Source organism: Marmota flaviventris, chromosome X, assembly GCF_047511675.1.
Source record: "Marmota flaviventris isolate mMarFla1 chromosome X, mMarFla1.hap1, whole genome shotgun sequence".
Taxonomy (NCBI): domain Eukaryota; kingdom Metazoa; phylum Chordata; class Mammalia; order Rodentia; family Sciuridae; genus Marmota; species Marmota flaviventris.
Window position 1 is genome coordinate 93,331,284 of NC_092518.1, and position 8,496 is coordinate 93,339,779.

Below are 8,496 nucleotides of genomic sequence, written 5' to 3' on the forward strand. Positions count from 1 at the left end.
TTTAAAATGTTTTTAAGAGGGGAGGGGAAGAGGGGAAAGGAAGGACAGAAGAATGAAATAGACATTATTATTGCTGTGTGTATATACGTGACTGCATGACCAATGTGATTCTGCAACCTGTACACTCAGAAAAATGAGAAATTATACCCCATCTGATTCAAATGTATGATATGTCAAGATCATTGTACTGTCATATGTAACTAATTAAAACAAATAAAAATTTAAAAAATGTTTTTAAATTGACAAGTAAAATTTGTGTATATTATGGTGTATGACATGATGTTTTGTTACATGTACACACTGTGGAATGGCTGAATCAAGATTTATTTTTTGAGGGGGTACCAGGGATTAAACTCAGGGGTACTAGACCACACAGCCACATCCCTAGACCTATTTTGTATTTTATTTTGAGACAGGGTCTCAATGAGTTGCTTAGTGCCTCGCCTTTGCTGAGGCTGGCTGTGAACTTCGGCCATATCATATCTGTGAATATTTAAATTGTAATTCCCATATTTACCCCCCCCACCCCGCCGCCAGTATAGCTTTTCCTCACTCCTTCAGGACCTTACATGGGCTTTGGTGGAAGTCATGGGGCAGCCCCAGCCGGTCTAAATTGGGGTGGAGTGTTCAGTGCTTCCAGGCTTCACAAGATGGACTCCTGATCCTTGCTGTGAATGGCACAACTGTAATGCAGTTTAACTTAGAGCTTAGGAAGCACATAAGCATCGAAAACACTCTCTCCGGAAATGTCCTTGATGGATGCAGCCTCTACAGTGATGTTTTGAGTGGAGAATGACGAACTTCTTAATGGCCTTGTCCTTGGGCACTGTACTGGGCATAGTCTGTGTAGTGAATACGCTGCACCTGGCCATGGCCCTTTTTAGCATGACTACTATTCCTTCTTTTTTTGTCATCTTGGAAGCAAGGTTCCAATAGAAGATATTTGTGTATTTTTGAACTAGAAAAGAGCACACTAAATCCAGCATTAGCAGAAGTAAGGAAATAATAAAGATCAAAGCAGAAATATATCAAATAGAAAATAAGAAAAAAACATAGAAAATAATCAATAAAACTTAGTTTATAAGAAAATAAACAAAACCAATAAGCCCCTACACAGACCAATAAAAAGGAGAGAAGGCTCAAATAACCAAAACCATATATGAATGTGGAGCCAGGGTCAGTGTAATCCCAGTTTCACAGGAGGCTGAGATTTTCTGATTTAAAATTATATTACAAAGATATAGTAATCAAAGCAATATGGAGTCAGGCATGGTGGTGCACTCCTGTAATCCCAGCAGCCCAGGAAGCTGAGGCAGGAGGATCACGAATTTAAAGCCAGCCTCAGCAACTGCAACGTGCTAAGCAACTCAGTGAGACCCTATTTCTAAATAAAATACAAAATAGGGTGGGGATGTGGCTCAGTGGTCAAGTGTTCTTGAGTTCAACCCCAGTAAACAAACAAACAAACAAACAAAACAATATGGTAGTGGCATAAAAACAGACTCAGAGACCAGGGGAACAGATGATAGGCCCAGTAATAAATCTAAACACGTATGGTCAACTAATTTTGACACAAGGACCAAGAAGACATAATGAAGAATAAATAGTCGTTTTAATTAATGATTCTGGAAAAACTGAATTTTCACATGCAAGCAAATGAAATTGGACCCTTATCTTACACCACATACAAAATTCAACTCATCACGGATAAAACACATAAACATAAAATGCAAGACTATAAAACTCCTAGAAGGAAATATGGGGAATCCTCCTTGACTTTGGACTTAGTACTGATATTTTTTTTTGTATATAACACCAAAGGTTTATGCTACAAAAGCAAAAATAAATGAATGAGACTACATTAAATTAAAACATACTTGTACAGGAAAGGAAACAACCAAAAATGCAAAAGCAAACTGTAGATTGAGAAAAAATCCTTGCAAACATGTACAAGATAATGGGTAAATATCAAAAATTTATAAAAAAAAAAACTCAAGAGTGAGGAAAGAGCAAAGGAAATTAAATTCACAACCTTGTAAAAAAAAATCTTGCACTCCTATGCTTATGAAAACATTATCTACAATAGCCCCCCAGTAGAAAATTATTTAACCTTAAAAAAGAGGAGATTCTGCTACTTGCCACCGTATAGATGAAGCTGTAAGACACTATATTAAGTGAAATAAACCAGACACAGAAAGGAAAATATTGCATGATCTCACATATGAAATCTGAAAAAAAGGCAAATATATAGAAATAGAGAGTAAGGAGAGGGTTGTAATGAGGAAATGGGAAATGTAAATCAAAGGATACTAAGCAGCATATATGAAGGATGAACAAATTTAGAGACCAAATGTACAATATGAAGACTATAGCTAACAGGAGTCATATAAATAACTTTTGCTAAATGATCAAATTGCAACTGCTCTTGCTGCACACAAAAACATGTGAGATGACAAATATGTTACTTTGCTTTACTATAGTAACCGGTTTACTATTTACATATATTTAATACCATTATATTATATAATCTAAAAATATATGTATATGTGTATACACACACACACACACACATATACATATTTATTTATTTATTTTTATTTAAGTGCCCAGAGGCATGTAACCACTGAGCCACATCCCCAGCCCTTTTAAAATATTTTATCTCACTAAGATACTTAGGGCCTCACTAAGTTCCTGAGGCTGGTTTTGAACTCATGATCCTTCTACCTTAGCCTCCCAAGCTGCTGGGGTTACAGGCATGTGCCACTGTGCATAGCTAAAATTTATTTTTTGAAGTACATTTTATTTTATGAATATTGTTTCAATCAAGTTGATTTAATATAAAATATGGAAAAACAAAACCAATAACCACTGTTGACATTTAGGAGTATATTTCTAGTGTGTTTTCTATTTACATGTAAGGAGATTTAAGGCTATTTTATAGGCATTGGACTATATATATGATTTCACACTTCATTCATTAAGAATATATATCTATGTCAAAAATATAAATTGACATAATATTTTTAATGGTTTTACAACATTCCATTGGACTTATCATTGTTCTCTAGTTAATTTATTCCATATTGTTGATATATGTATTTTTTGACACCAGGGGTGCTTAATCACTGAGCTACATCCCCAGCACTTATTTATTTCTTATTCTGAGACAGGGTCTCCCTAAGTTGCTTAGGGCCTTGCTAATTGCTGAGGCTGGCTTTGAACTTGTATTCCTCCTGCCTCAACCTCCTGAACCATGACACTTGTTCTTAAATATTTCAATAGTATATACAAAACTGGGATGGACATGCTTGTACTTGTATCCTTGTAAAGTTGTCTTAATATATTCTTATAATAAATTATTATAAATTATTTCTAGACTGAAGGATTTGGGGGGAAGGTTTGATACATACAGTCAAATAAATACTAGAAAGGGTTATGGCAACTTATCCTCCCATGAGAAATATATGAGTGTACCTACTTCTTCATATTCAGTCATCACTAAATATTTCTATTTTTGTTGGATAATCTGATGTGTGAGAAGTGGCTATTTTGTAGCTATTTTACATTACATCTGTTTGAATAATATTGAGGACATACATCATTTAGGGTTCTCTAAAGAAAAGAACCAATAAAGATTTATTGTAAGGTACTGGCTCCTGTGATTATAGAGGCTGAGAAGTCTCATGATCTGCCATCTGCAAGCTGGAGTTCCAGGAAAACTTTTGTTGTAGTTCAAAGGTTTGAGAGCTGGAGAGCCACTGGTGTAAATTCTAGTCCATTTCTTTTGACCTGAAAAAGAGGAGCATTGAGGGCAAGAGAAGATGGATGTCTCAGTTCAGTCAGGCAGAGTTAATTCAACCTTCGGCTGCCTTTTTATTGTACTCAGCCCCTCAATAGTTTGAATGATGCCCACCCACATTGAGGATGATCATCTGCTTTAACAGTCTACCAATTCAAATTCTAAGCTCTTCTGGAAAAACCTCTCAGACACAAGCAGAAATAATGTTTAACCATTTATCTGGGCATCATTAAGGTGTTGTTTTTCTTATTTATTTAAAATAACTATTTTATGTTGAGGTCATTAACCCTTTGTCATGCATATAAATAAATATTTTTCCTCATTGGTTATTTTTCTTGTTTCCTGACGTCTTTTGCAATATAGAAGCTTTGAATTTTATTTTATATTTATAATTTGTATTGCAATGCTAAATTACTTGTGGTGAACAAGAATCATGTTTAATTCAGCTTATCTTTTGCATATTACCTCGTTCTATATTTACTTGTCACTTATAAAATGTACGAATGCCTGGAACCATACAAGTAGAGCACTAAGAACAGTGCCTTGAATATACTCAGTACTCAATAAATTTGAGTGATTCATATTTTTGTCACCATTATTGTGGTGGATAGTTTTATATGTCAAGTAGACTGGGCTAAGGGATGTACAGGTATCTGATAAAAAAAACATTATTTCTAGGTGTGTCTGTAAGGCTGTTTCTGAAATAAATTAATGTTTGGATAGGTAGACTGAACAAAGATTTGCCTTCACCAATCTGGAGGGAATTATCTATTCACAGAGGGCCTAAAGAGAATAAAAATGCAGAGGGTAAATTGAATTCACTCTCTTTGAATTTGGGACACCCATTTTCTCCTGCTCTCAAATGTTGGAGTTCCTAGTTCTTGGAGCTTTGGACTCTGGGACTTAGAACAGCAGCACTTCAGTTTCTCAGCCCTCCAAAACTGGACTGAGAGTAATACTATTGGTGACCATAACTATATCTATAATCTATTTGTATGTTTACCTCTGAGATAGATATAGATATAAATGTCCTATGGGTTCTGTTTCTCAGGAGGACCTTAATACAATTATAAAATTAATCAGCAAGTCTGATGATCTGGGAAATAGGATAGTTGCATCAAGTCCAAAAATGAGTTTTCGGGTTGGGGTTGTAGATCAGTGGCAGAGCACTTGCCTAGCACATGTGAGGCACTGGGTTCAATCCTCAGCACCTCATAAAAATAAATAAATAAAAATAAAGGTCTAGAAAAATAAGTTTTCATTGTGGCCTCCATCCTGAAAAAAATACCTCATTCACACATACATCATCCATTAACTCCTTTCTTTTGCATATAAAATAGCTTAGTATTTAAAGGCTTAAATAGATCAATCAGCATGTCTAGTTGTCCTTTCTCTACACTTACAAATCTACACCGAATTTCCATTTGGGTGTGAGAATTTCAATGGACTGTTTTAGTAAAAGAAATATTTCCTTAGCAATTATTAAGAATACAAATAATTATATGCATTGGCAAGGATGTGGGGAAAAAGTTTCACTAATACATTGTTGGTGGGACTGCATATTAGTGCAACCACTCTGGAAAGCAGTATGGAGATTGCTTAAAAGAGTAGGAGTGGGACCATCATATGATCTAGCTATCCCATTCCTTGGTATATATCCAAAAGATTTAAAATCAGCATACTATAGGGATGCAGACATGTCAGTGTTTATAGCAGCACAATTCACAATAGCCAAATTATGGAATCACTCCAGATGCTAGTCAAGAGATACATAGATAAAGAAAATATCACACACACACACACACACACACACACACACACACACAATGGAGTGTTACCCAGCCATAAAGAATAATGAAATTATACTTGCTGGTAAATGGATGAAACTGGAAAATATCATGCTAAGTGAAATAAGCCAAGACCCAAAGAGTCAAATTTTTTCCTGATATGCAGAAGCTAGTCCAAAATAAGGAAATAGATATAGAAAGGGGAGGGAGAAAGAGAGAGAGAGAGAGAGAGAGGAAGAGTGCTTGGTAGGAGGGAAATTCCATGAAAACAGAAGAATGATCAGTGGAATAGAGGAAGGGGATTAAGCTGGGGGTGGGGGTGCAAGAAGAAAGGGAAGTACTGGGGACTGAATTAAAGCAAATTACATTCCACGCTTTATAATTATGTCAAAATGAATCATAATATAATGTATAACTAAAAAAGTCAATCAAAATAAAATAAATAAATAAAAGACTTACTGAGAGTTGAGCCTGAGTGTGAAGAGAAAACTTTCAAACATCATATATTTCCAGTTTCTATAGCTTCAGGCCTCATACAGAATGAGAGTAAACAAAGATAATAATGATACAATGAACAGGAATCTGTAGCAGTTGCCAAGTAGATGAAAGAATCTGAGACTAGATTGATACCAGGTGGAAGGAAGTTGTCTGAGAATAGGAATGGTAGCACATGATTGAATAAGGTGAGTGATTGACCAGAATGAAGATAAATAGTTGTAATTGGCCATCTCTCTTTTAGTAGGGCAAGTGATAAGTAGAGATTTTTTTCATGCTCATATTTGTACTTCAGCCAAATTATATACAGATGCTTAAAGCACTTAGAATACATGAAATTGAAGTGAAGTGTCATAAATATAACATTGACCAGTCATTCATTTTATGAAATGAAATTTAGGTAAAAGTAACGCTGAAAATTGATACTTAAACCTAAGAAGTCATTGTAACATTTAATCATAATCATGAACTGTGCCCTAACTGGATCAATTAGAAAAAATAAAATAAAATGAAACCACAGAAGACAAAAGAAAATTGTATAAATATTGAGACATACACTTTATTGTACACAATGTTGATGCTTTTAGTGGGTTGTGCAAATGTAGGGGTTTAATTGTAACAGAGAAAAAAAATCACATATGAATTTCTTTTGAAAATATCTCTGTTGGTCACTTAATCAATATGGCTTGTTGCAACACCCAATTTGGCCAATGGTAGATGACAATGAGCTCATATTTTTGATCTGAAAGTCAACCAGGTGGTAGGATAGGACTTTTCAGCATTTATCCCACTGCAGAAATGAGAGTATGAAAAAGTACCTCCACAAGAGTGTAGAAAACCAGCAGAAAGATTACAACACCTGGGTATAGTACAGAAATAAAGATACATTAAATGGCTGGGGTTGTGGCTCAGTGGTAGAGTACTTGCTTTGCATGTGTGAGGCACTTAGTTTGATTCTCTGTACCACATATAAATAGATAAATAAAATAAAGGTATTGTATTCATCTACAACTTAAAAAAAGTTTTTAGAAAAGAAAGATGCATTGAAGAGGGAGAGAAATGCTATTTTATATTTCCTTCATCATCCCTCCTCTAACCCCAGGCAGAATGGCATGACTCTTTGCTTGTGGGAAGGAGAGGACAATGAGCAACAGATTTTTGTCTCAACGTCTCCTGGGTCTACCTCAGTGCCCTTGGCCCCAGATTTCAATCTGGTGCTCACAGACTGAGACTTTAGTTCTGTCCTGACCCCAGACCACATCCTGCATCCCCAGCCTCCAGCCTTGCCCTGTGGACACAAAAGAGAACATCAAGAAAGGAAAAAAAAAAGGAACAAAGAATCTAAAAAAAAAAAAGCCAGAAAATTCTTAACAAAATGAAGCTAATAAGTCCTTATCTATCAATGTTTATGCTGGAAATGAATGGGTCAAATTCTCCAATAAAAAGATGTTATTAGGGATCCAAGATGGCAGGCCAGAGGAAGGCAGCATTCTGTGTTGCTCCATGACCTGGGACTCAAGTAGTGAGAATATTGCTTCTTTGTAAGTGATATTCCTGCTGAAGTCAGATTTACAGTTAGATAGTTAGTGTAGTTAGGTAAATTAAAGAAAGTTAAAGAAAATGGAGGCCATTATAGAGAATGGAGTCCAAGAAAGCAGAGCAGCACTTGGGGAAATTGAAATGTTAATGTCTCCAAGGCCCGGAACCCATCCTAAGCAACTGTTAAAGAAACAGCTCCCAGCAAACAGGGAGGTGCTAATCAACAGCCACCCCAGGCCCTTCCTACCCAGCTTACTCCTTCAGCCCACCGATCTCCCACCTTTTAGCCCTTCCCACCTACAAGATAAAGGGAAACAAAAGATGAATGTGGGAAGACTAAAAGAAGACCTTAGCTATAAAAAAGGGAAGACCTCCCCCCTTCTTTCGGGTCCCCTTCTTCCTCTGGGGAGAAGTCTTTTCTTCTGTCCTTTAATAAAGCCTTCCACTTTCCACTCTCCACTTGTCTTGGCTGCTTCTCTGGTGTTATACTTCAGCATTCGGGGAAGCAAGGACTCTTCACCGGGTAAACAGCGGTAACACTTTTCCCACGAGGGAACCATGGCCACTGTGCCCATGCAGGGCTCCAGGCCTCAGCATCAGAGTAGGTCTCCCAACTACTCACCTGCACAGCACTATCCGGTGTCCCAGCGGGCACCAGCAATACCCGCACAGAACTTTCCCCCACCCGTCCAAGCCGAAGTCACTGATGCCACTCCTAGGTGGGACACCTGGCAGCTTCCCACACACAGGAACTCTGGTCTCCAGTCCCATGTGGAACCCCATCTACCAATGTGGGGCTCCCCAGGTAGCCACCATCTTGGGACTCTGCAGCAGTGGAGATAGTCCCCTATGCATGGTAGCCTGCCTGCACCCGGG

At 37.0% G+C, this 8,496-nt stretch overlaps 1 pseudogene; it reads right to left on the bottom strand.

Annotated features, from left to right (window-relative positions):
• Positions 1-565: 565 nt before the first annotated feature.
• On the bottom strand, positions 566-8,180 carry LOC114091792 (small ribosomal subunit protein eS26 pseudogene; annotated as a pseudogene).
• Positions 8,181-8,496: the final 316 nt, after the last annotated feature.